Source organism: Dipteris shenzhenensis, chromosome 21, assembly GCF_047967505.1.
Source record: "Dipteris shenzhenensis isolate YYH24624 ecotype China chromosome 21, Dip_SZ_1.0, whole genome shotgun sequence".
In the NCBI taxonomy this organism is placed as follows: domain Eukaryota; kingdom Viridiplantae; phylum Streptophyta; class Polypodiopsida; order Gleicheniales; family Dipteridaceae; genus Dipteris; species Dipteris shenzhenensis.
Genome location: NC_141616.1, coordinates 37030840 through 37058790, shown reverse-complemented (window position 1 = coordinate 37058790; position 27951 = coordinate 37030840). Strand labels below are relative to the sequence as shown.

Genomic DNA, 27951 nt, shown 5'->3' with positions numbered 1-27951 from the left:
GATACACAAACACTAAGCCTTCCTTGAGATGTTTAAGAAAGGGGATTGTGGCAAGAAATGATTATCAATGACCGCACGAGAAATAATAGACTATAACCAAAGTTTCCATGTACCAAAATGGAGAGAATCACCCAACTTTCCCACAAGAATGCATTAATAGAACAAAATAATTAAACCATTAACTTGTGGACACAATGTCATTTAGACTGAAAGTATGCAAAGGCTTGAAAGATTGAGAACATTTTTTAAAGGGGAAAGAGGTGAAGGGCTATATAGGCAAGTGGAAAGAAAGGCCAGAAGGAACTTATGAGCAAATGAACGCAAAGAACTCACTTCAATATAAAAGGAGGAAGCTAGAGATGTTAATTTCAAAGAGAGCCTAGCGGGCGCAAAGGAGCATGAATGGAGGAGGTAAAAGAAAGGAGGAAGGAGGGAGAGAGAGAAAAGCGCCAAGGAAGAGGAGCATGAAATGAAGGGGGGCAAAAGGAAGGCCTCAAGAGATTACCCTCATAAATAAGAGATTCCCTAATAAATAGAGGTAGTCCTCATTATTCTCTCCGCATTACTCACTAGCACTCTCCCTTTTCTATCCCTCCCTCTCCTCCCTTTGCTACTTATTAGAACACCTTGAATTATGACAAATTCCCATACCATTAGAAAAAATAGAGTAGCTCATTTGACTAATGAAGATGAAGGTTCTTGAAACCTCAAGAAGAAGAGAAAAACAAGAGGCAATGCAAATAGATACGATCGCTCCTTACATCTCACAAAGGTGGTCAATTGGGAAACTAGACATTATTTGATCTTGAAAGTAATATCCGAGAATGATGTATATTCTCAATCATGGTTCAATTAGAGTATCACCTTCAATGCAACTAAAAGTTATAGAGAAATTTGGAACTCCCTCAATCTTGAGAGAAATGATGCACAAGAATCGGTCATGCTTCAACTTCAAAAAGCTATTCTAAACTCCTTAAAGGAAGAAATTTCTTCAAAGCTAAAAGCAATTTACATGAAAATTTCAATAAGAAATACTCTAGCTCCAAAATACAAAAACAAGACTCACAACAAGAAGAAACAAACGTAAAGGCTACATGAAGAAAGTAGAATGGTAAAAGAGAGAGCCCAAGTTCAAGTAGTGAAATTGAGCAATGCACAAAAAATTTGCCACTACACAACAAAGGACCATTGCTACATATATCTAACACTGCACAAAAATCTAGCACCGCACAACAAAAGGGCCATTGCTATGGGAATCTAACACTACACAAAAAGATCGAAGATCGGAAAGAGAGAGAAATGAGAACCAAAGTATCTTAAGCAAAGGCACCTCTCGAACCAAAACTATGGCAAAACTTAAAAATAAGATAGTATTTACTCTTCTTAGCTTTGACAAAAACTTTTTTTAATGCACCACATATACCAGACCTGCATCTTTCAAAAGTCAAGAAAACTTGCAAAGAACACTGGGTTAGATGAAATTGAACTGTCTCTCTAACAAAGATAGATTAGAGATCTAAACGAAAAGACAAAGTCCACTCTGTTTAAATACAATTATGTAATACGCCCTGAAATACAAGTTCACCCTTGCAGCTAAAAGACAACTTCCTATTTGCACCTGAATCCTGCAAGGTCAGACTACATGCAGTAAAATCTAGAGGCACCATTAGCATAATCCGCAGAGCCGGCAACAGATTATGAGGAAGAAACAGAGAACTTGATGAAATTTTAGGCTCCCAAAAAGAGAAGCAGCAGCACACTCGGTGCTTACAAATACAAGGGCCGCTCCTTCATGCTTGGAGAAATCAAAAGTTGGATACAAAACTAGGCGTACAGAACATATGGCTAACATGAAATTCTTGTACCAGGCAACAAAACAAGTTTACGATGGAAGGCTTGCACGATGAAAATCCGGCAGATAGCCTTTGTCATCTTCTACAAGCCATGCATCTCCTGTTAGTTGCAGAAAAACAAGTAAGGTTTAGACCGGCATTTGGTTTCCATTCTTTTGCCTTGCATATCCCTGTGTCTACTGCACAAATCGGAGCTTAGTTAGTGCAGGCTCATCATTCTGCAGAACTCCTCAAAGTTCACAAAGCCATCTCCGTCTGTATCCACCCCTCTTATCATACGGCAACACTCTTCTATTGTGCATGACTCGCCAAGGCCTGTCAAAACGCGATGGAGCTCCTGTGCAGATATCTTACCATCATCGTCAGCATCGAAAACCTGAAATGCATCTCTCAATTCATCCCCGCCCCCAGCAGAGTTGAGCAGGATGAACTCCTGTAGATCGATGAATCCATCACCGTCCTTATCCACGTCCTTGACCATAAGAATCAGCTCTTCCTCCGTAGGGTTGTCCCCTAACGACCTCAGCACAGCACCAAGTTCAGCCGTCGATATTTTCCCATCTCCGTTGGCATCAAACCGGATAAACGCTTCCTCTAACTCATGGTTTTGATCCCGAAAAGGAGACTTGAGAGAAGGAAACACGAAGCCTTCCTCGAGCTTCCCAGTGGCCTCAGGAGAAACAACATCAGACACGACTTTGTCGCTGTCGGAGGCCTTGTGCGCATGCAGGGAGCTGCTCCAGTTCGAAAAGTCTTCCGAGGTGGAACCGCTGCCATGGGAGAGGCTGCTGCGGGACAAACCAGAAGAGGTGAGGCTGGAGGAAGCAGCGGGGCGTCCTTGTACAGATCTGGACTTCTTGCGGAGGAAGGGAGGCAGAGAAATCTTCATGGCGTCAAATCTCCTCTGATTTCGGACGAAAACGGCTTCTGTTCACGGTAACAGATGGAAATCTCTTCCAGAAACGATGATTTGGACACTACAAGATAAAAATCTCTTCCGGAAACGATGATTTCTGACGAAATCTTTTCGCGTTTCTACGCAAGGAGGAAGTGGGAGAGGGCGTCTCGAAGAAGATTTTTCGGGTGCGCGTTTCGGAGCAGAGAGGAAGTCGCTGGCGGAAAGGTGTATATTGAACGGTGAAATTTGGGCAAAGGTTCTTGTTGCAAAGGATGGGATCCGGAGGCGTGTAATACAAAGATGAAGGCAGAAGAAGATAAAAGAAAGCGAGCAAAACGCGGCAACACACCAGAAGACGGTGGCGAAGAAATCGAGCGCGGAGGCAACTTCGCCGATGTTGCCTCACTACAAGCGAGCATTCACACCTCTTCGCGTGACTCAACGTCCCCCCCCCCCGCCCCCTTGGAACCCCCACCATTGCGCTCCCAGTTGCCTCTCAGTTTGCCTCAGATACATCGACGACCAAGCTAACGTCTGCCAGAAGCTTGCTCGACCCTCCCGGAGTTGGGGGCACATATCATCCCGTTGCCTCCTGCCGGACCTTGCTTGACTGTGCCGCCCGTTTGCATCGGTCAGGCATCTCGTAGACATCCGATTGCCTTTTTTGCCTTTACCCTGCCTCATCCTTGCCAAAAGGCCTCCATGTGCCCAGGGTGAGAGCTTGAGCACATGAAACTGTCAGTGTGCAATCTAGAGAGTCTGTGCCCACGAACCAGTTGGTGCGCATCCTATTACATTGCACACTGGTTTGCAGCTTGGGAGAGGACCAGAGCGCCTTTTCCTTATTCGTGTGCTAGAATTCGAGCCACCGTCAACGTGTGTGCCCCCCACTCTGCCTCCCTTTTGGCCCCATGAGACCGCTCTACTTCATCAACGACAAGTTGCTGGCAATCACATCTACAAGAATGGGCACTTGAAGGCGCTCTAATGTCTAGAGTGCCGCAAGTACCACTCCATGGGCTCCGTGTGCACAGGCCCTCGATCTTTGTGCATGTCAAACTGCTCCTACTGTCATCTTCACTGATAGTCAGAGTGCTTTGGGTGTTGCACGAAATCATGTTTTCCATGCTCGCACAAAGCATATTGAGGTTCACTATCACCATGTCAGAGAGTGATTTGCTCACTACGGGGGGGCGGTACAAATTGGGCCACACAATTGATCAAGAGAAGCCCATTAGTGCATGGCTAGCTAGCTGCATGTCCATGATTGCCCCTCAGTCCATGATGATGAGGTTCACCAGTGGTTGATTGGTTGTACATGTCTAGTTCATCCTCTGCCTCCACTCTGCAATGTCTACGCCTACAAATGCTTGACTCACTATTGCTAGTGAAAGCTAGGTGGTGCAAAGGTCCCAAATAGGCACCCCAGGAAATGGAGGTGCGAAATTGAGCACATGAGGATGCATTTACCCTATCAATTGACCGTGTTGAACAAATAGCAACATCCCTTGCCGCACAAATGGTCGCATGTGCAAAGCCCCTAAGAGGGCACATTTATGCACCCTCAAGCGCTCCATTTCGCACCTTCCATTCCAAGGGTGCCAATTCAGGCACCGTTATTCTGACAACAGCCTTCGTAGGTCACCAGTGTAGACATTATGGAGGGGAGGCAGAGGGGGAGCAAGACATGCACAACCCAATAGCCACCTGTAAACCTCATCGTCCTAGACTGAGGGGTAATAATGGGTATGCATCGAAGCATTTTGGGACTCCCCTAGTGTGCAGCCAAGTGCGCAATCCAACCACACACTAATGGGCTCCTGGGAACATCCTCTAAGAGTGCATTAGTCTGGAGAAAATCAAGGCTGAGGAGTAAAGGGAGAATAAGCAATCCTAAAGACGTGCCGCAAAGGTTTTGGGGTTTCATCACACGAAGATCTTTGTACACTTCCTTATCTTGTAAGCATGGCTAATATCATACCATTTCTCAATGTAATTTATTTATTTTTTTAAACAATGTTAACAGAGGCCATTTCACCTCCTGAAGCTAAAGTAGTGTTCATGGTAGAGCATTTGCCTTACATGGGAATTGTACTCTAACCCCACCAGGTTTTGTAAAACTCACATGGGTCTTGGTGGTTGAGGCTCTCGTTTAGGTCAATCCCTCGAGTATGTCTCTCAAGCATGATGGGAATGTCAAATGTTCCTACGAGGTTAAACCTCTCTCTCTCTCTCTCTCTCTCTCTCTCTCTCTCTCTCTCTCTCTCTCTCTCTCTCACACACACACACACACACACACACACATCTCCCTACAACACACCTTCACACACTCACCCTCCACTTCTACATTTCACCCCAACCTTCGATCTGTTTATCAATGAATACAACCTCTTCCCAATCCATTCACCTGTGTCGTCAACAATGCTAGTTGGCATAGCTAACATCACCACCATCAATCTTGTGCCAGTTTCAAGTTCTAATTTTATTGACATAGCAAGTTGAAGTTTTGAAAATGGCAATGTGGCTATGCTAGAACCCTCCGAAGGTTTGCATTTGCTGATGTGGTTGCTCCTCACAATCCTGCATAATCAAAAACCTCACAATAGTTTAGAGATCTTGCTTGAGTCCTCCCAAATTTTGATTCCCACCTATTGGTTGATACCGAAATCTAGGAAGATTCCTCATGAATCCCCTTCGGTATGAGAATGTGATACCAATAAAGAGAGCATTGTTGAGAAAGCCCTTGGTACTTTAATTACTCTTCTCCACCTTCATCCATGCGTCCATACCTCTACCACATTGCCACTAACACCCCAACCACAATCTAATTGGGCTACTATGTTAAAAAACTGCATTTTGATTCCTCCTCACCCTTGCGACTCTAATAGGAGGTCATGCCATTAGTCGGCCTTTTCCTCAAGTGGAATTGGCTTTGTCGCTTCTCCTCATTCCCTCTACCTACCTCCTCCATGTTCCCCAACTTCCTCACAACACCATCTTAAGGCTCCAAGCACATCTGCTGGTCCTTGACCACATCATCCCTTATCTACACACTCCCTCACATGTCCTCCTCATCTTCCCCAACTAGCCCCGATGTGTGACGAGGATGATGGGTCCTTCATCTTTCCTATCCCTCATGTCCCTAACAAGTCACTGTGTGTACCTTTCCGTGTTGGTATACCTATGGTCATGCTTTTTGTGGGATGACACATCTCTCTCTCTCTCTCTCTTTCTCTCTCTCTCTCTCTCTCTCTCTCTCTCTCTCTCTCTCTCTATCAATATGGATATGAGAATATGTACGCTTGTAATGTGAGCAATGGACAAAGTTGTTTGAAGGTCAGCATCAATAAATAGTCAAGCTTGAACCCTCTTTCTCGACTCATGGTAAACAACAAAACTTCATTACTTTCCTTGTAATCTAGAACATGTCAGCCATCATGGACCCATTGGAATAATTATGAGTGAAGAATACTAGATAGCCATTCTGAAAAGGGGGACTCTTCCACACAAATTCACCACTTAATTCAATCAAAGATGAAGAAGACAATCACACAATGATAGGGACAAGCAGTCTGGGTAAAATCTCCCCCCCTTAGATGAGTGGCTCATGCTTCCTCATCTACAGTATTTATAATATTCATTAAAGCACAAGGAGCTAGAATTGTCCCTCTCTTTCAAAGTAAGGGATTTGCTTTACATAGCCTCTTTGGGCCCAAAATTGATTTATGTCCTCTCCAAAATATATTACTCAAACTTTGCAATATTAAAGAAAACATTGTATTCAAAAAATTTAGACTTTTTCTCTTGTTTTGGACTTTTTACCAAAACCAATCACCTCCACTTGATATTGACCTGGTAGACTCAAAAAATAGTGGTTTTGCAACACTATATATCTATCTATCTTTGCAAATTAGAAGCAAAGGTGTAGATATAGTGAGTGGCAAAGAGAATGTGAGGGGAGAATTGTGACACACCCCTTAATATGTGGCCACATAGGGCTTGATCCTTACATTCCCACCTAATGCTTGAGCCTTCTATTACTATCTAATTTTTTATTTTTTTTTAATTTTAATTAATTCATTTTTGTTATTTAATCAATAAGTTAATAATTCATCAAAAAATTATTTAGTAATAGAAAAGGATTAGTAATAAAAATTAATTAATTTCTTAATTTAAACTTAATTATTAATAGATAGAACTCAAGAGTTGTTCATATCAACATAGAGGTGGTGTAAAGATACACCATTTTGGACAATAATGTATAAGATCCACGAGAGGAGACTGCCACATAGGGACATATCTGCTCTTATGCTTTGGAATCTCTTTTTGAGTCATCAGACTCTGTTATTGCATCTTTAGTTAGATCAAGTCTACCCAAACAATGTTTGATATGTGCGAAGCTGCTTTCAAGGATCGTGATACTTTTTTCCACATCATACCCATGCTTCTTTTTAAGATTTTGAGTCCTTGATTTCCAACAATGGATGATGCTACTCACCTCCACTTTAGCCAAGCCCTCTTTATTTGGAACCCATTCCCGTTTCTTTTCCAAACAACCCTCATAAAGTTTTTTTATTGTATACCTCTTTGGGAGATTTTTTAATGGTTTTGGTTCATACCATAATGTTATGAATGTGCTAGGGATTCCCATTTCATCCCTTGCTATCCGAGCAACCTTTGCGACCCAAACTAGCCCCCCTTGGTCATCCAACTCTGATTTTGGATCTACTACACAAACGGCAACAAAAAGTCCCTCTTAGATTTCATCGAATGGTACAAAGTCTAGCAACGGCTTATCACCCTTCCTATCACAAAATTTATGAGGCAAAAGGCATTGCTCAGCTTCTTCCATATCTTTAGCTATAGTGGACTCTCTAGCACATGCCGAATCTTCTCTTAACTCAATTTGTTGCAGCCAAAATGGATCTATGTATTCTATGCTTGGTAAATTTTCTTGCTCTTTTATATATTTGAAAAGAGAGTCATTTTTGGTGATTATCTCCATATTTTTCTCAGATTGCTCTAGGTATTTTTGCATCATACTCCTAACGTGAGAAATGAATGCTTGCAAGCCTTTCATTTCATCCATGTCAAGTGCTTTGCTTTTTGTGAGAACTAATGTAGTCTCCTCCAAGGGGATTATTCGTTCTAGTAAAGCATGTGGTGCACTCCATAAATGATCTGTGTCCACTCAGTAGTACTTCCATTGCATCACTAGTGTTGTCATGCATGCTAAACTGAAAGTAGTGTGGATTTATGTGTCCACATAGTGCATCATCTCCTCGTTTCAAATGTGGCTCTATGAATACTCTCTGGATAGCCACTTCAGACTCTTCCTTTCAAGAGCCTCCGATAATAATTTGACCCAAAGCATTCGTTGTGCTTGTATACCTAGTAAATCACCGAGTGTTTCAAAATCTCCTTGAGGATACTTCAAATAACACACCTTTTCTCACCACAATATTGAAAGTGACACAAGCTCATGGGATCAAGACTCTGTATTTGCCCAAAGGCAGCCACTTCATTTTTTATATACAATACCACATCTAAACCCTCTTCAAGAGTGAAATCCTGTATTGGAAACAAAGATAATTTAATTTAGTAATGAAAATAATATAAAAATTTTAATTTCTTGCCCTTGCATGACAAGTGGTAAGACCCTCTTCAGTCCATATGATTCACAAAATGTTTTTAAGGTTTGGACACTCAAACAAGGTGAAGGACTACAAGGATCTTGTATTGCAGAATATGGACAATATACATTAAAGAGTGTGGAGAAGGACAAAGGAGTTACAAGATTGGCTACACCAAGAACCTCTCCAATGACAATGAACCTCACACTATGGTAGCTTGGAAGAGAAGAAGGAAAAGGACAAGATATGCCATCAAAGGGGGGTATTTTCCCACATCTTCCACTTAGAATGTTTTTGTGTGTGTGGTCAATAAGGGTTCTCTACCTTGGGATGTCCCCCTCAAATGATTATTAGTCTTATGTGTTACCTTGTTGGATCTAAGGGTATTCCCATGCATAGTCATTGTCTATCTTCCAATTGTAAACCAATAAACCAAAGTCAGAGTGAGATCATGTTGGGATGAGGATGCCCAAATGAGCCTACTACTGATGCAACTAGAGTGAGTACCAGGTTGTGGATCATGTGTGTTGCCACTAGAGGTGGGCAAGCCATGAAGTTCCCATGGACTACTGCTGGGGTTGAGGTCATCAATTTGTGGGGGGGAATGAAGGACAAATTGATGTAATGGGATCGTATCTAGAGTCCTAAGGTCTAAGGTTATGAGTGTGTGAACACATGGTGTGCCTGGATAGGTGTTAGTAGGTGTGATTGAGTGAATCTAGGTGTGTGATGTGTGATTGAGAGAATCATGGAACTGATTGAGAGATTTGTTGATCTAGATGCTCTACTGAGCTCACATGTGATGCCACTATTGGATGTAACTGGAGCCTATATATTGGGCCTGTCTCTCTTGAATAAACTCTCTCTCTTTTGCTTCACTAGCTGAATTTTTCTTGCTACTCCAACAACAGCCATAAGTGCATGATGAAACACTGAGTCTCCCCAAGTTGCGCTATGGCTAAGCTTCATGATGTCCACTGCACTGGGGCAGGATCGCACTGATGCATAGGTATCCTCGTGCTGAGGAATGATCTGCTAATCGAAAGAGGCAATGGTGATAACTAGATCCTAGGGTGCAATGCGGCATAACTGAGCTATTGCTAGAATGTCCTGTAGACTGATCTACTGATCTGTAATGCTGAAGTGAACTGAGCCCAAGGTATGATTTGTGTCAGAGCTAAAAGAATCAGTGATGGATGCTAGAATGGAATCATCTAAAGAGCTGGATGCACTGTGGCATGTATCTCCACATGCAACAGAAGATGTGAGTGCCTTGTACTGAGGACTTACCTGCTGAATAACTACATGATTAGTGGTGAACTCCTGCTGAGTATCTGCATCTAATGTGATAGTCAATGGAGTCGGATCCATGCATGAATGTGATGGCTATGCACTCCATTTGACAAGTGCCATGCTTTGTGCACCAACCATGGATCCCCTCCTTACTTATCTAAGGAATTCTCCATCGTTGAGCTTGTTCTCCACATAGCTGCAAGTATGAATCTTTCCTCGCATATCACTAGAATCAGACTATGCTAATGTAGATGAGACTGCCTCGTACTAAGGACTTACCGTCAAATATACCTCGTGCTGAGGGCTTGTTGCTGAATGTGCCTCATGCTGAGGGCTTTCCGACAAGTGTGAATGATCTGAAACTGCGGGGTGATCCATGCTAACATGTGGAGAATTTGCATTTGATCTATCAAGGCCAATGAGGCTCGAGTCAGCATCATACACTGGTACATACCTTGTGGCAATGAATGGTCGAAGAAGGTTCCCTTTCCACTCACAGATCTCGTCCGGAGTCATGACTAGTGTATCATCAACTGCGTGATGTGGATAAATCCATGATGGAGATGGTTTGGTGCTCTATGCATGAGGCTTACCTGTGTACCGACGAGAGTGTCTACCCATGAGAACACTATGTGAGAGCCATCAGCCCCCCTCCCTTGGTTGTCTACAAGAGATCGGTGTCAACAAGGAATGACCCCGCTAGATTTACTCTCAAAGTCCATAATGAAGTCACTCCTCCTGACTTCAAGCCTCCGGAGCCCAGACTGCGAACCAGAGTCTGAAAGCCATGCCCCCATCCACGCATCCTAGGCATGATTGTATATTGAGTGGTTGCTCACTTGGCGCCCAAAGAAGAGCCGCAAGAGATGGCCTAGATCGTTGTTCTTTTCTATTATTGCTATTGGTTTTTCAGCTGAACAGACGGCTACTGACATATCTAGAGATTGCACTATTACTGATCAAAACTTCTTTTGGAAGTCTATTGGTCATTTTTTATGATTGTATATATTTGACACCATATTAATATAAACCCGCATTTTAAAAAAAATCAATTAATTAACATAAGCATAGTTTAATTATATTTAAAATAAATAAATAAATAAAGTATATTTTAATTAATTTAATAATTTTAACCAATTACGCAAATTGATATAATTAATCTAAATAGATTCATTAGATTACTCTAATTAATTTAAATTTATTGGATTTAATTAATTATTTTGCTTGATTTTGTTCTTTCTCTAAATGAACTAGATCTTCAAAAAAAAGAGGAGATGTGGCGTACACCATATGTGAATTAATCATTTGGCTTAATTTTGTATTCTTTCTCTAAATGAGCTACATGTTTTAAAAAAAGAGGAGATGTGATGTACGCCATATGTTTCACATTACCTTCATTTTAATTTTGGACCTTTTTCGAGAATATCGCTAGAAGTTTGAAGCCCTCTCACAAGCTCGTACTTATGAAATGACTTGTGAAATGACTGACACTCTCTCTTTATATATTCCTAATCCTTTCAAAAAAACTCTTCCCGCCACGTCTTTCCCTCTCTTTTGCACTAAATTTTAAAAATTTTAAATTTCCCTCCCCCCCCTTAGACTTACATGAGAAATCAAATACATGCCAATGCAGAATCCTTGGGTATGCATATGCTAATGCTCTTTCATACACATAAGTCCTTTTCTGGGATTTAACCAATCCCATGTGCCTCTAAAAGGGTGTTTAAGGCAGAAGAATGAATCTGTAAGCAGAGCAATCAATGTCACTCCATGACCACTGCCATCCAATTTTCCATTTGGTTTTCACGCTTTTTCCTAGATTGCAACACAGTCTCCATTTCCCAGGATTGTTTCACAAGGTTTTGGTCATAAACCAAGGAAATTGTAGTCCCTCTTTCCTGGTATTTTAGTCCTTGTTGCAATAAATATAAATGAGGGCAAAAGTACAATTTATTGAGTGAAACTTGAGCAAAAGAGATTACAATGTACATCTACATCTGATAACAGGTTATATAAAAATTATCAACTTATATCGAGCAAAAATTGAACAAAGGATCTTACATTTATAAAAACTCGGCAATTTCTGAGAGCCTTAAAGGCCAAAAGATTACAGCTAGTGGCCATAACCATTCAAATATAAAAGTTAACAATAGTGCATACTGAGAGTCTCAAATTGAGCAAAAAGAGATTACATAAATGCCTTAGAGACCAAAACATTACATCCAGTGAGCCTTAGAGGCCAAAAGATTACATCCAGGCATTGCTAAGAGCCTCGTCTAAGCAAGAGGGAATTTGTACAACTCATTTTTCCACCAGTCTAGCTTGTTGCATTAAAAAATTTTAAGGAGCCAAAGGAGGATACGATGGAGAGGCCGAAGACCATGCACATTGCCAGGACTCAGATTACGCCCCCCCTAACAAGTTAAGAGTACTCTACTCTGAAAATACTCAGGCCTTCATCACATCTAGGGGGAACCCATATAGCACAGCCCCATAAAGAGGCCCTCTGTGAGCATGTCATTGAAGGTGGTGACATGCAAATGTGTGGGGAATGGACTGTGGGATTGAAGGGTCTACACTAGTGCTATCATTTCTACTCGAGATAAGTGCAATGCAATCACCTTATATGAGAAGGTAGATAACATTGGGATCACAAAGCATCGAGGGGGGGTGGTAGTAGGCATGCTGAAGATGAGTGGGTGAGTAGCATATGAGCAAGGGAGCAGATGAGTGATGAGAGTTGGAGGAGGGAGCATGGAGCAAAGTAGAGCAGGGGCAGAAAAGAGCTAGTGGAGGGGTGTGGAGCAAAGTAGCAGAGCGTGTGGAGCAAAGTAGCAGAGCATAGGAGGATCATAGCAATGTAGTAAAATGCCAAATGCCACGGATCTTATATATATATTATAAAGTTAGAGCCACCGTTGTGGCTGGAGCCCAAGATTCCATCCATATAATTACAGGCCACCACGGTGGAATCTTAGGTGCCACCCCAAACGGTGGACTGGTAATCATGAAGAAGATGCCATGTGGTGCCACTCTGGTGGTTGGTAAATAACTGCCAGCCTCTTAGCCACGACAGACATGGCTGATGAGAGCCACCACCATCGGGCAATAATTCCCACAAAGGTAAATCATGAAGCTCTAATCACTCATTACCATGCACTCTAGTTCTCTACTGAGCATGCAAACCCGGTGACTGGTAATTTTTATTGCACTCATAGTGGTCATGCATGCTTCAGCCCAGTGGTGGGTGAGCGGTGGCTGGTAATTTTAACTGCCAACCCGATGGAATCGTAGCCACGATAGATGTGGCTGTAATCACTCGTTACCATGCACTCTAGTACTCTACTGAGCATGCAAGCCCGGTGACTAGTAATATTTACTGCACTCATAGAGATCATGCATGCTTAAGACCAGTGGTGGGTGAGCAGTGGCTGGTAATTTTAACTGCCAGCATGGTGGAATCATAGCCACGACAAACATGGCTGATGACATCCATCACTATCAGGCAGTAATTCCCATAAAAGTAAATCATGAAGCCTAATCACCTCTAATCCCTCATTACCATGCACTCTAGTACTCTCCAAAGCATGCAAGCCCGGTGTGACTGGTAATTTACTGCACTCGTAGTAGTCATGCATGCAAGCCAAGTGGTGGTAGCTCGAAGTTGAGTAATTACAGGTCACTACAGTGGCTGGTAATTAACTGCCATCCCGGTGCGTCTTAGTCGCCACCACAAACATGGCTAGGAATCTTAGATGCCACCACCTCTAATCATTCATTACCATGCAAGTCAATACTGTCACCTTGAATTAATCAAAATTTATGCCAACCACCATAGTGGCTCTCACCTTGACATAGTCGGGCTACAACCACCGTGGTGGCTCTCACCTTAATAGTGTAGTCAGGCTACAAACCACTATTCCATTCCCTTAACCATTTTGTCTTCTATCCCTTTCAACCATTTCATTCTCCCTTGCAATCTCAAGCCTCCACTATTCCATTTCCTTCATTGCTTCATCTTCTACCCCTCTCGACCATTTCTTTCTCCCTTGCAATCGGACTGCAAACTCAAGCCTCCACTATTCCATTTCCTTCACTGTTTCATCTTCTATCCCTCTTGACAATTTCTATCTCCCTTGCACTCTTCTTGCAACTTCTATCCCCTTTCATAATGGACCCTGCACAGTCCAAGAGCTCTTTACACAATCTTTCTTCCCCCTCTGCACCACAGTGCAAGAGCCCCTCTTCCCCTAATCTTGAAATCATGACATATGGGAGCTCCTCTCTCGCTCTTCAAAAGCCCAATTTGGATGCTCTCCAAAACTTCACTACGTTGGTATAAAAGGTGAATATGAAGGAGGGGCAACTAGTCTATCAAGGTCAGAAGGTTACCATCAATGAAAGCATGATTGAAAATGCTCTAGGAATTTCTGGAGGCAGATTACAAGCACACTTTTTTGAGAAGCAGTAGTGGAAGAGATAGGATATTCTAGATGTATACCCCAATGCTCAGATTAGTAAAGATGGTGGACTCAAGATTTCGAGCTTGCCAACAAACCTCTAAGATGTGCTAAAGAAGACCCTTCACTTCTTTCGTGATACGAGAGGAACCTACAAGTTCTGGCAGGTTCAAGAAGCAGTAGAGCAACTAAAAGGGCATGATGTATCTTTCTCAAGGGCGATCTCCAAGAGCATGTTAACCAACCTGAAGAATTGCATTGATGGCAAATCCCAATTGTCATCTCAATCCACTACTGGAGTTGTAATTTACCTGACAGCATCTACCCTCAAAGGGATTTTTGAGCAATACGATTGACTTTTCTACAAGAGAAAGCCACCAATGTAGCAAAGGCAGCGCAACTTGAGGCTTATAGCTTCTTAGATGGGTTCTCACGCTAGAACCAGGTATTTATAGCACATAAGAATAGGGAGTCTATGCATCAAAGGTAATGGTCTTTTGACTTACTAATGCTCTCATGACATTCAAAAGTTAATGACCATGGCCTTCAAAGAATACTTGAGGGATTTTCTAGGATTTTCCTCTTCTATGGCACTTGCAGCAAGAGAAGGCCAGAGGTGCTGGTACGCACGTACAGAGAGATGGTTTGAGTGACTGGGGCTCCACATGGATAGACTACCTCCCTTCCAGTACAGCATGGATGCTTTGTTTTCTCCCCTCCTATCACATGAGGTCAACCAGGTTATCTGTGAGGATCTACTACAGCTACACACATTTCGAACCTGGTTGACACCGAGTGAACTCCCACTGAAGCTTAACTTCTACAAAGATCACTTCTTATATATCATAGCAGAGGGTTTCATTGACCCACCAAGATACATGCAAATTCACCTACCCCACTCACAGAGGATCTCTCTTGGGCAGTTCGAAGTCTCTTCACATAGACTTTGCATTGAGAGCTTCAGAGCAGAGCGACTACCTAGGGAGAGGCACATATGCACACTGTGTGACATGCAGGAGGTTGAGATAGAGGAGCATTTCATCTTCAAGTGTCCTATGTACAATGCGATCCGAGGGTATTTCCACTGCCTCTTCAGGGATAGTTATGGGATTTTGGCTCGTTTCCTCTCCTACCCATACTAGCGGTGTTTGGCAAGTTTCATTCATAAGGCACTTAGACACCACGAGAGGATACTCTGAGCATGGAGGTAGGAGCAAACTTCTTCCTTGGCTGATCCCTCTCAGAGTTCTATCATGGAGTTCTTTCAGCTCGATCACATGGACCCCCACAAGATGTGGAGAGTATCTCTCTCATGACTTTCAGCATTTCTGTGATACACGTGGGATTAAGAGGGAGCTCACATCCCTCAACATGACTGTGACCCAGAGCCTATGACCCGATAGCTCAAACAGAGGGTCGACACACAAATCACACTTGGGGACATCTCCTCCTTGTTTAGAGTCAGCGGAGTGTGATTGACGAGGGTCACAGTAGCCCTAGTCAGACACAGAGCTATGACCAAGAGACGTGCCATGACCGCACCTCTGAGTGGCCGACAGTACTCTATTTCCAACTTCATGCCTCCACTACCTCATCCATCCTAATATCTTGCTGTTGTCAATGATGATGATGATATTGATGACGATGCTGAGATTGATATATAGTCGACCATCGACCTGACTATGTTGTACTTAGGACTTAGTACTGCCATTCTGCACTTTTGCATTTTGCATTGGTATGGATGCTCGTTTAGTAGCTCCACTACCACAGCTTCTTGTATAAGGATTTTCACAGTCTCATAGACCCATCAGTCTTTCGAAGACTTTAATAAACTTTCTTTCTTTTTCTTTTCTCTCTCTCTCTCTCTCTCTCTCTCTCTCTCTCTCTCTCTCTCTCTCTCTCTCTCTCTCTCTCTCACACACACACACACACACACATACACACACTCCCATCTCTCTCTCTCTCTCTCTCTCTCTCTCTCTCTCTCTCTCTCTCTCTCTCTCTCTCATCGAGAGGCTAGATAAACCTGATAGACTTGGACAGCAGTCCCACACCTAAAGGTATGAGACAAGATTGTGACCAAAATTGAGTTGGATTAAGATTCACATGGACGTTGTTTTTTATTTTTTTAGTGTCTCAAATAATTGGCAATGTATTAGCTTCTGTAGAAATGGAGCCATTGGCTACACAAGTTGGAAGCACCCGAACAGGAGCTGCAAGGGGAAAAGCTCAATGTGGAGATCAAGGTGAGGAGGAGCTTTGTGTGGTAGAATTCCTAAATGCAACAAGGCAGGCACTTGATGAATTACCGACTCAAAGTAGTCAAGTGGGACCATTGCCAGTTGGCCCTCAATCCACCAATGTAGGTGGGGGTACAACTACGTCTAGACATTCAACCCAAACACACAAGTAGGATACTCCTTTGTTTTTTAATTATTGCCCTAAATAGCATTCTAAAACATAATTTTCATTAGTTGATGTGGCCACAACTACAAACATACAAGCATCAGGTTGACGCAAAGAGAACGAGGAGGACCTTCCAAGAGAGCACGAACAATCCACTTGTAAGTAGGGTCTAGAAGCAACATGATCCATGCAAATCAATAATCCATTATTGAGGCACTTGTAACTGTGAGTTTCTTGAACATAGCTAGGGGCGAGGAGGTCTGAGAGAGGCATCTTGATGTTGCATGTGAGATGTCTACATGCATGGAGACATCCACCGAGCACATTCCACCAAAATGGCAGGTTATTATATGCAATCCATTCCAGGCAGGAAGTTCGCTATGAAACAAGTTGAATTACGAGAACTTCAACTGGTTATTGGAGTTTCTAGAGGAGCTAAACCACGGGAAGTGTTTAGAGGTAGATGGTCATAGCATAGATAGCTCATGCAAAATCATGGTGGTTCGCCTCTCTGGTGCATCGCCAATATTTGGACTAGGGGATGTCGTTCAGTGGTGGAACGGTTTTGGATAGAATGCTTGCAACGCATTCGATCTTGTAGATCGAGTGCTTGTAGAAAATGATGTCCTTATATTCATAGGGACAATGAAAGGATTGGAGGTCCTTCTCATAAAGATCGGGGAGGATAGGTGTCGGTGTGAAGAAACAGGATGCCAGAAGTGGATTGTTTTTTGCTCACAGGTGGTGCACTCAGAAACCATAATATGTGTGCAAGGAAAGAGAGGGGTACATGATGTAATCAGGAAAGGTTTTTTCAATGATCACATGATGCATATGTTACACATATTCTGATTTATTCATGTATGTTTATATGTAGATCCACATGATGCATGTAATGGTGTATGTGTGCCAAGGAAGGAGCACAGGGCCACCCCATTGGATGACTTCATGGAGGATGATATCAGCACCGTGGAATGGGGTGCACAATGCAAATGATGTCCCTATATGAGGTACTACTTAGTAATTGTGTAATAGCTTTGGCAAAGTTCGAAACACAAGCTGAGCTTGCATTGACTTTTAGTGTTATGGTAGGTGGCATGCAATGCAAACGATTGTTTTGGATGAGGTTGTTGCTGGCCTTCTCTGAACATGGAGGCACGCTCCTCGATTGCAATGCAGGGTGTGGAGATTTGACAGAACCCACAGTGTAAGAGGGGCACAGTCTTGTGCCTCACCACAAAGGGAAGGGAAGCACGATTTCTAAGAGGCATAGTATGGATTCGAGTTTGACATCTACATAAATGTTTGTTGAAATTCAACTACGTACAATTTGGATTTTCCTTTATGCAATATTGCACTTTTGTAATCTCATCAAGCTTGTGGCTATGAATAGTTGCCCCTAGCTTCAAGGAAGCTGGTGATTTTTTATTTGAACAGGGTGTTGCTGCATAGGAGGCTAAAGACTCAGGGTGCCTTGCCGACCAAGGCGTTAGATCTGTGGAGCCATTGGGTCCTGTTAAGACTTGGTGTGGCCGAGTTCCTACGAGAGGTGGGGAAGTTGTTTGATGTGGCTATTTGGAGCTTGGTACAATAGGACAATCTGCAGAGATTGTTGGGCCTGCTAAAGGGAGAATTGTCACCAAGCCACTAGCTACACACCCTTCTTTGTGTTTGAGTATAGCCTGGATAAATATACCACACAGGCCACAGACGTAGGAAGAGGACAGGGGTGTGCGAAGCCCAAGTTTGGGAAGCACTTGGCCAACATCGATTGGCAACAATTTGACCCTTTGGAAACATTGTTTGTGGATGACAATGCAGAGAAGATGGATCAAAATCCCACAAACACACATTGTCCCACCCACTTTTATGGAGGCTACTAAAGTTTGCCCATGCTATTAGCCATATTTTGTAATTGGTATTTTTTTTGGGGCTGACCATTTTATTTATTTATTTATTTTTGGGGGATTGCATGGATATAGTTCTCCACTCAAGTCTCTTGCCCTATCTACACCGATTGGCAAACCATGCCAGGATAATTGAGGATTCTGTATCCAAAAACCCCTTCCATGTGCCGCCCATGGAAGAATAAATAGAATTGTAATGCTGGTTTGAAACATCGGTAAAATTATTATTGTTTGAGACTCAAAGTACTAAATTTTTGGTTTAAAAGCAAGTAGCATGGACTAATGTCCAGTGCTTGCATGTGATTTCTTCGTCTGAATTTGTGAAATAGAGAGAGAGAGAGAGAGAGAGAGAGAGAGGTCATAGAGGTCATAGAGGTCATAGAGAGAGGGGTTATGCACACACACACATACACACACACACACACGGAGGTTATGCACACACACACACACAATTGTCACAAGTGGAATAGGTGGAACAAAATGTGGTGGTTGCCAAAAAAAACTCGCTTCAAAACTCACTCGAAAAACTCACTTCTTGCCCATCCCCCATTTCTACATTTCAAATGATAGGAAACATGACACCCTATTTGTGCAGCATGCTTTTCTACTGCATCAGGAATGGCTAAAAAAGGAAAATCCCCATGCAAAAAATATAAAACAACATTGGGTGTGGTCAGATGGTGCTACCTCTCAATTTAAATCAGCCCATGGATTCTACATTGTCTCAAGGTTCAAATCCCCGACCGGTCTAGAAATGATGTGGAATTTCTTTAGGTCTAGCCATGGCAAGGGTGAACATGATGGATGTGGTGCTGTTATTAAGAAAGCTTTGTTTAAACACCAATTAGCATGCCCTCAAGAAAAACTCAATGATGCCCATGATGATGTAACATGGCTTAGGGCCAACCTCTCCACAAGCCCACATTCAACATACAGTAAACAAAGCCTTAAGAATACTCTAGTACACAGAGTGTTTCATGAAGTGAAAGTGGATGAAGTGCAAAGGAGAAGTCGGCACGATTGCGAGAAAATTAAAGGAGTTCGTGGTCTGCACAGCATATGGGGCTTTCAAACAACCATCTGATTAAAACAAGAAAACTTTATTGTTTGTGTAGTGCATTGAGCTTGACAAGAACCTTAAATGAGTAGGAAAAACAATAGCGAGGGAAATTAATATTCACCATCTCTGTCGACTCCAAGTACACCACCGAAGCATGTCCTCCTTGCAGTTATTTTCCTCCTTCTCCAGGTCTTTCTGCGAGGATGCCATCCAACATCACTTTTAGATAGAAAAAAAGCATTCCAAAGTTATTTGGGTATGCCAATGGGTCGGCAGTAGGTGGATAGGTGTACAAAGTTTGGATGCGGTCTCAGGGAAGGTGCAAAAGCCAAGGTAGAGGAGGCACAAGAGCAAGCTGAGGTCACCCTTACTGTAAGGAAGGGATGTACACATTTCATGGTCAATAATATGTCCCAAATTCCCAATGGAGAACCAATGATAGGAGTGGAAGATTATCGTCCAGATGCCCCATTATTTTTTGTGGATCTAGTTCCAAAATCAACTTAGGAGATTGGACACTTCTTATCTAATGAATTCCCTCAAGACAAGGCACTCAACAAAGATAGAGCGAGGAAACTAATTAAGGATGCAACCCCATATCAATTAATATCCAAATAACTTTACTGGATGGGGAAGGATGGCATTATGTGGTGCCATTGTGTTCAAGAAGATGAATTTGTGGAAATCCTAGATGAAGTTCATTTGGGCATTGTAAGTGGAAACTTCGTGGGAGAAATTACTATTTGTAAGGTATTGCATGTCAAATTATGGTGGCCTATGGTCTTTGCAAATGATTCAGTGAGCATTGGAACCCCTACCAACAAGTCTCCAAATCTTACAATCAAATCATATGCCTTCAATTGAAGTTCTTACAGACAACCACTTCAAGAATTGGGGAATAGACTTTGTAAGTCCAACAATTAGTCCATCCACATAAAAGGGACCCCTAAGGGACCCAGACCTGCTACATTATAGTGGCCACAAATTATTTCACCAAGTGGGCAGAGGCTCGGGCCACATGAAAAGTGGATGCGAGAAAAACCGCTAAGTTCCTATATGAGAATGTGATATCTAGATTCGGCCTGCCACTCGAAATCATGAGTGACAAAGGATTACACTTCGTAAATGACACCATTTGTATATTGATGAGTGAGTTCCTCATTATGCATAAAAATTCCACACCCTATTATCCCCAAGCAAATGGTCAAGCTGAAAGCTCAAACAATATCTTTTGCTACACAATGATGTGCATGGTTTAGTCCAGTCATAATGACTAGGAGCACAAACTCACCACAACAGTATGGGCATATCAAACGGCATACAAGGTCACTACAAACTACACACCCTTTAGCCTAGCATTTGGGGTAGAGGCAATTATGCTGATGGAGTTTATTGTTCCAAGCCTCAAAGTCATAGTTAGGGATCAGATATCAGATGAGGCAATCTCTCAAAGCTTAATCAAGCTTGAAAAGCTTGATGAAACAAGATTGAGGGTGGCCTATAGCATAAATCTAAGAATTTATGCCATAAGAAATGATTTGACAACAACCCTCAAAACAAGGACCTAAAGGAAGGTGATCTCGTGCTACTATATAGCATAGGAAACACCAAGCGTAAGCTAAAATATTGAGGAATGGCCGTATCAAGTTACAGAAATCACACCACACAGGTCATGCAAAATTGTGACCCTTGACGGTATCAAAATGGATGGTCACATTAATGGTAGCAAGCTTAAGCACTACTATAGCTCATTAATGCTTCAAACATTACAAGCCATCCACTCAAAAAAAGAACCCAGAAAATAAGTCACTCGAATGAAGTGGCAAGTGATATAGAAGCTAGGATTCATCAAGTCAAAGCAAAAAATTTAGGGCTCATAACAATTTGCAAAGCATCCGCGGAAGTGTTAAACCTCGTGGAAGACCTTACCATTTCCTTAGCAAGGGTGTAAGTGGATTTTGAACTGTGTAGCGAAACCATTTGCTCAGCCAAAGCCTTCTTCGACCCTGGTGCCATCCATCACTTGATTTAATATGAGATGTGCACCTGACTCCTAACATTCAACTAGCTCTTGAACCTACACCTATCATGGTACATGCTGCTATATATTGTATCAAAATTCCTTTATCATCTAATAACCATCTCGTGGCTAGTAGATTTCATGTTATGCCAGTAGGTGCTATGGGTGAATAGGTTATCCTTGGAAGGACATGATGTTGGGAACTTAACTACCAAATTGATTAGCAAGAATGCACATTCACTCTAACTAATGACGGTCATACCTCGGTCATCACAATCAACAATAGGACCTCTAGTACAATATTCCTTGTAGTATAGAAGTCAAACAAAAAGCCTATGAGTGCAATGGCCCCAACAGAAGCTTCCTCATCCACTACAATCACCAGCCCAAAAGTAACTGCAACTATAGCTATGAAGGGCAATAGATCTAATGCAATTGCATCGACCCCTCCAACACCTCGTACACTCAAGGGCAAGAACTCCTACTAGCTTCAAAAGGGTACAATCCCAACTTCAGCCTCTAATACTATGCAAGGCTAGAGTACATTTGCAGCTTTGCCTCCCCACCTCTGTCCTACATATACGAATGTTCAAGCTGTGCAACTGCAAAAAGCCAATTTTTGAAGATGCAAGCCGAGAAAAGGGCAATGGAAGAACCACTCCAAGAACAGGGCCCACAAAATCAAGTCACCACTTTAAAGGATAATGTAGTGTGATTGATAAGGTGATGATTGACTCAATCAGCTGTTATACCCCTAATGCATGACTCATAAACCACTATGCTAAAATGAACACAAATCGATTCTACATTAATGCCACCTATTGCTTTGCTGATGCTACTAATGCCTGACTCCTAATACAGCAATATGCTATCATGCTAATGCCAATCGCGGCTATAATAACATTGATCCGCTACTTTATTAATGATGAGTGACTGCACTAATTCACTACTAATGCCAATCATTGTTTTAATAACGCGAATTGCTACACTAATGCGAAAGCTAGCCTGTTGCATTTCTAGGTTCCCTATATAAAACACCCAACCTCATTTGCAGGATATCACTTGGCATTGTACCATAACTCTACCAAAATTTTAACAAATTTTCACAACCTCCACACACTTCCAAATTCCATTTGCTCTTCATGTCCACCACCTCCTCACACTCTATCAGCACCCACAACCCCTTCTTAATTGAAGCACTAATAAAGGAAGTATCTTCAACCTTTCCCCACATTGCTACTCCTTCTTCTCCCATCTCCATTCTACTTCCCAATTAGATGGAGCAAGATCCCTCTGCACAATAGTTTACCCAAGAGCTAGAGCCATTGACTCATCAAAATCGACAACACACTCTTCACAAAAGATGCATACAGGATATAGTAGGCATACAAAAAATTTCCAAACATGCAGTATAGGTTACCCAATTCTCCCCACTCAGACAGGATTGGCTGGAATAGCTTCAGGGAGTAGTAATCCATTCGCGATACAAGTGTAACGCCAAGTATTATAGGTTGTACTACCATAATGCTACCTCCTATAAGGCTCTATAGGACCCCAAGGTTATACCACTCCTCTAGGTAATTGGGCTTCACACAATGGAAAGCATGTTCCCCTGCCATGTGAATCTACGACAAGCAATGGAATTTGTGGACAGGTATAATCAGGCCACCAGCACTACAAGTCAGCTGCATGCAGATGGAGAATACCACCACTACCAATTTATGGTAGAGACAGTTCAATGAGCCTTAGGCCTACCCATTGTTTCCCAACCATTTGCAAAGTTATGCACAATGGAGAAAAAGTTGGTGGCAATGGTGAATTACAACACAAAGGTGCATAGGGGGTGGTATCCCTATCAATTTGATTCAAAATGCAGCAATTGCTAATGTGGCTTGGGAAGTTACTCTTCTGGCATAGATCCAGCTAATGGAGCATCACAACATGGTACTACCCAACTTCTTGGCCCACCTCAACAAACCAAAAGAAATGAATTGGGCCAATTTCTTCTATAAAGAGTTGGTTGGCATTTGCACGCATGGGGAGAAGATTGGGAGCCCAATGTTCCTCATGCCCATATCACATATCCAATGAACCCATTCCAAAAAGGTATGGTGGTGAAGAAAAGGAAGTTAATCTACTGTTAGCCCTCTCTATTGGGTCTATGCCAACAAAGCTATTACCCAAACGAAGGAGGGAGGAGGCATGACAGTAAGAATAAGCAACTGCTAAGAGGTAGCAAGATGAAGAGGCAGCTAAAAGACTACAAGACAAGGTAGAAGGCCAATGGCTTAGAGAGGAAGAAGTAGCCAAGAAGCAACACGATGATCTCCTTCAGTAGCAAAAGGAATTCACATGAATCTGAGTAGAAGAATCTCACTAGAAGGCAGTATATAGTGTAGAAAGGATCTACAAAGAGCACACACTGAAAAGGCCCATTGGTGTGGGCGAGGAGATTATCGATATGACATAGTAGCCATAGGAGCCCAATCCCCCACCAGAACCGTGACAGCTAGTACAACGCCCAAGATAGTAGCCACCGCTACATCCCCCATTCAGTGTATATCAGAAGCCATGGATTTTTGCACCTCCATTGCCTACACTTCTACAACAATGGGGTACAACAAATTATTGTTTCAGGACAATCAAGCCAGGAAAAAGGAGTTGGCATTCATGGATTCAATGACGGCATTGATAGTAGCTGCACCGAACATCTTAGCAAGAAGACATGAATTTTCAATTTGCCAAAATCTTGCAGTTGTCAAAAGCCAACACTCAGCTCCAGAACACAGAGCCAACATTACAAAAAGAGAAGGAAGACCATCTAGTAGTGGAGGCCAATGGACTATAAGCCATCAAAATTGGCAAATTTTGAAGCAGGAGATACAATAGACTCTAGAGGCCTTGGCCATGAAATGTTCCCACAATTTGATACCCTCCAAATGAATTATGAGGCATTATAGTGGCAAGCCACCATGGATCAAGAATAACATGCTTGTGTCTAGGTGGAGAAGCAAGAATTTGAAGTCAAGGTGCAGCAACAGGCCCAACTTATCGAATGGCTACATGCAACGATCTAGCAATGGTAGCAGTAGATTTGTCACTTTACATATGAGCCTACGTATAGCAAGAGCATCAACTCCATCGCAATCAAAACTAGGTAACCTTCGTGAATGGCTTCTTCAAGCATCATCCCGTACCTCCACACTCTGCTTCACTTCACGCACAGTTGAAGAAACCTTGAACTACTTTTTGCACACCTTCTCCATTAGCATCCTCCCACACAACATCCTTTTTATAATGCACTCACCTTGCACGATGGCTTCCCCACTGCACCACCACATAAACACATCCTCTAATCAAGATGGCTTATTTCCATGAAGATATCATCTTAGATGGTGATATGGATATCCTAACACTCTTCTACCACTCCATTGTATATAATTTTATGGTGTGGACAAGAGTCTTGTAGGATTCCTTAATCTTCACAAATGATACTACTCTACTTGAACTAATCAAGCCAACTGGCTTAGAAAACCACCCTTGCAATCCTAATATCCTTCGTTGAAGCTTAGAGTGGAAGTAAGGATTTGGTCAGAGTGATGCCAAATTCATTTTTACCTGCCTCTTTTGGGTTGGTAGCAAATGGTATCCTCCTATGGGCATCATCATTTTGTATAATTATATCCTTGAAACCCTCAAGAATATGATTCAAAATAGCATAAGCCAGTTTGATGATTCTCACATGGCATACCCCACCAATGTATAGCTAGAGGATATGGATGCAACATGGAATATCTTTAGCTCCACCCCACAACCACCTCTGCCATCACAGCCTTACATTGTACTTGGCATAGACCCCAACTCCACAATCATAGGCACAAACATAGGCTCAAGTCCCCACATCATAGTCATCCACTTCACAACACGACACAACAAATATGCAGCAATAGAGCCAATCGAGCAAGAGGGAACAAAAGACATGGGCACCAATCAATGGTACAACATACTAAGTCCCATTCTCTTCTCTGATATAGAGGGGCCATACGAAGAAGAAATAAAAGAAGAGGTGGATAAGCACCATCATGAAGAAGAGTACTAGTGGTAGCTGCAAGAGACAACTCTCGACCATGACATGTGGTATGATGCAGTCACTTCCCTCTGCACGGTTGAGGACATTGCTGATTTTAATAAAAGAAAGGGCAAGTTTTAGAGCTTCCAACTTAGTCGCTCGCAAGGACATCATGGAAGTATGAGCACTCACGGAGTTGATCCAACGTAGCTTCCAAAATTGGTCGCAAGAGAATAAGTGATAAATAAGGGGCAGCTACACCAGGACTGATTATATTCAAGTCCCTCTCACAGATACAAATGCAGGCCTCCCACAAAAGTGGAGGATCCCCTTTTTGAAGCATATAACATTTTGGAGGACGTATTGCTATGCAGGTTTGGAATGGCATATTGATCCCACATATATGAACCTCCCACAAGGAGTTGCTTGGGAGTAGAGGCTTTGACGGCATTCTTCCAAGACACATGAGTCACCGTCGGTCTAAATAAGGGAGTATCTTTTTTTTCTTAGGTGAGTAAAGAAAAGGAGTTGTCCCATACCTATGAATCTGGCACCTACTTGGCTAGTCTCCATAACTAGTAACCCTTCTACCATGAGGACGTAAGGCACAAAAACCGCAATGCCATTACAACTAAGGGTCTCCTATTTTGAGTCAAAAATCCTAACATAATATGAGTTAGACAAGAATAATCCATAACTTACTTATGAAGCTATTGCACTAGCCACTAACTACCTCTATCCAACATAGCAGGGAGGTCCCTATGTAATAAAGAACTCTCTTATTGGCTTACAAGGGAAGAAAACATATTGTGCAAGAAAGATCACCAAGTCCATCGTGTAATAAGGCATGCTCAAGAAAATCATGGAGCGAAGTTCAAACTTATCCAATGCAACCTAAAATCTCTTGTAGAGTGAAGCTCCCTACAAGCTCTCAAACCACGTGTGAAGTCCTTCCAAGCTAAGTGTTGGCTGTATTGCTCTAGGAATGAGCTCTAGTTAGTGTCTCGCAATTACACTAATGTATCTCAAGCACATTATAGCTTCTCTTCATGAAAGGATACATAGAAAGAGTAAAGTATAGAAACTACCCACCTTTTAACAACTTGGAACTCCCTTCCATACCTTTTCTCACCTCTGGGCAAAATACAATGGCTAGAATCTTCAACATGCCTCTTGATGCTCCCATCATTAGACCCCTAGTTTTTATAGGTGGCCAAAATAGTTAATTGGGGTTTACTGATTCAAAGTAAGGCCAACAAGGTGGTCTGGTGGCCCAATGTTCCTTTTCCTTCATTGCTTTTAATCTTACCATTACAAGATCATGATGTAGTCCTAAAAACCATAGTAAGACTAAAACTCATGTTACTCCTCCAAAAATTTATATTTGTGTGGTCTCTAGAGTGAATCACGTGTTGTGGGGATCTTAGAGGTGTGCCGATCGAGCCTCATACTCCAATCTACTTCTTGTAGGAGCTATGCAAGCATGTATGGGCCAAAAGTGTCACTCAAATGACTCCTAGAGTTGTTACAATGTGCATCCTCATGAGAAGAAGGGGGAGGGAGATAGAGATGGAAGGGGGAGATGGGAAGGGGAAGAGGGATAAGAAGAGGAAGAGGTAATGGAGAGTAAGAAGCAAGAGAGGGGGAGGGGGATGAGAGGCATTCACAAAGGCAAGAGAAAGAAGAATATAAACAATAATCTTGGAAGAAGAGAGAGCTTCTATTCCTCAAACTTGCAAGTAACACTGAAGACCAAAGTCAACCATTTGGCCTTTTATACATGCCACATTTTGAAGGGAGGTCCAACCTTAATCTCTTTATACCACTCTCTTTCCTCCTTCTTTACAATCATCTTGGGCCCATTTGGCTCTAATGCACAATCCTAGCTCTACGGACTTGCCATCATCCATCTGTGCACCCAAGCCATTTCTCGTTTGTTTTAGAGGACAACAACATAGCTAATGTCACTCTCTTTGTAGTTAGTTGATATAAGCTATGCACCCCTTTCACTTTGCACAAGCCATCTCTCAAGTTAGAGAGCACACTTACCTAGGTGTACATTTCTCAAGGTATTGGTAGTGTTACCTGGGTGTGCATCTCCCGAGGTGTTGGTAGAGTTATCAGTCTATGAATTTTGAGTGCACGCTAAAGCTTTTAAGGTATTGAGATTGGTAGTAATCGAAATGGCTTGACTTTGCTTCCTCAAATCTTGTAGCCTCTATCTAGTTCTCATACAAGCCATGACAAGCTACATATTGCCACAACAATCAGTGAACCAATAGAATAAATGTCAAGTAGCTTGTGAAGCAAGAAAAAAAAGGAAGATGATGAATCCAACTTACCCAATAACAA

General features: G+C 42.3%; 1 protein-coding gene and 1 pseudogene across 1 annotated transcript in view; both read right to left on the bottom strand.

Annotated features, from left to right (window-relative positions):
- LOC147888811 (actin-depolymerizing factor-like) overlaps positions 1-27951 on the bottom strand; it is a 122507-nt gene that overhangs the window by 41188 nt on the left and 53368 nt on the right. The window lies entirely within an intron of this gene.
- On the bottom strand, positions 1573-3181 carry LOC147888812 (uncharacterized; annotated as a pseudogene).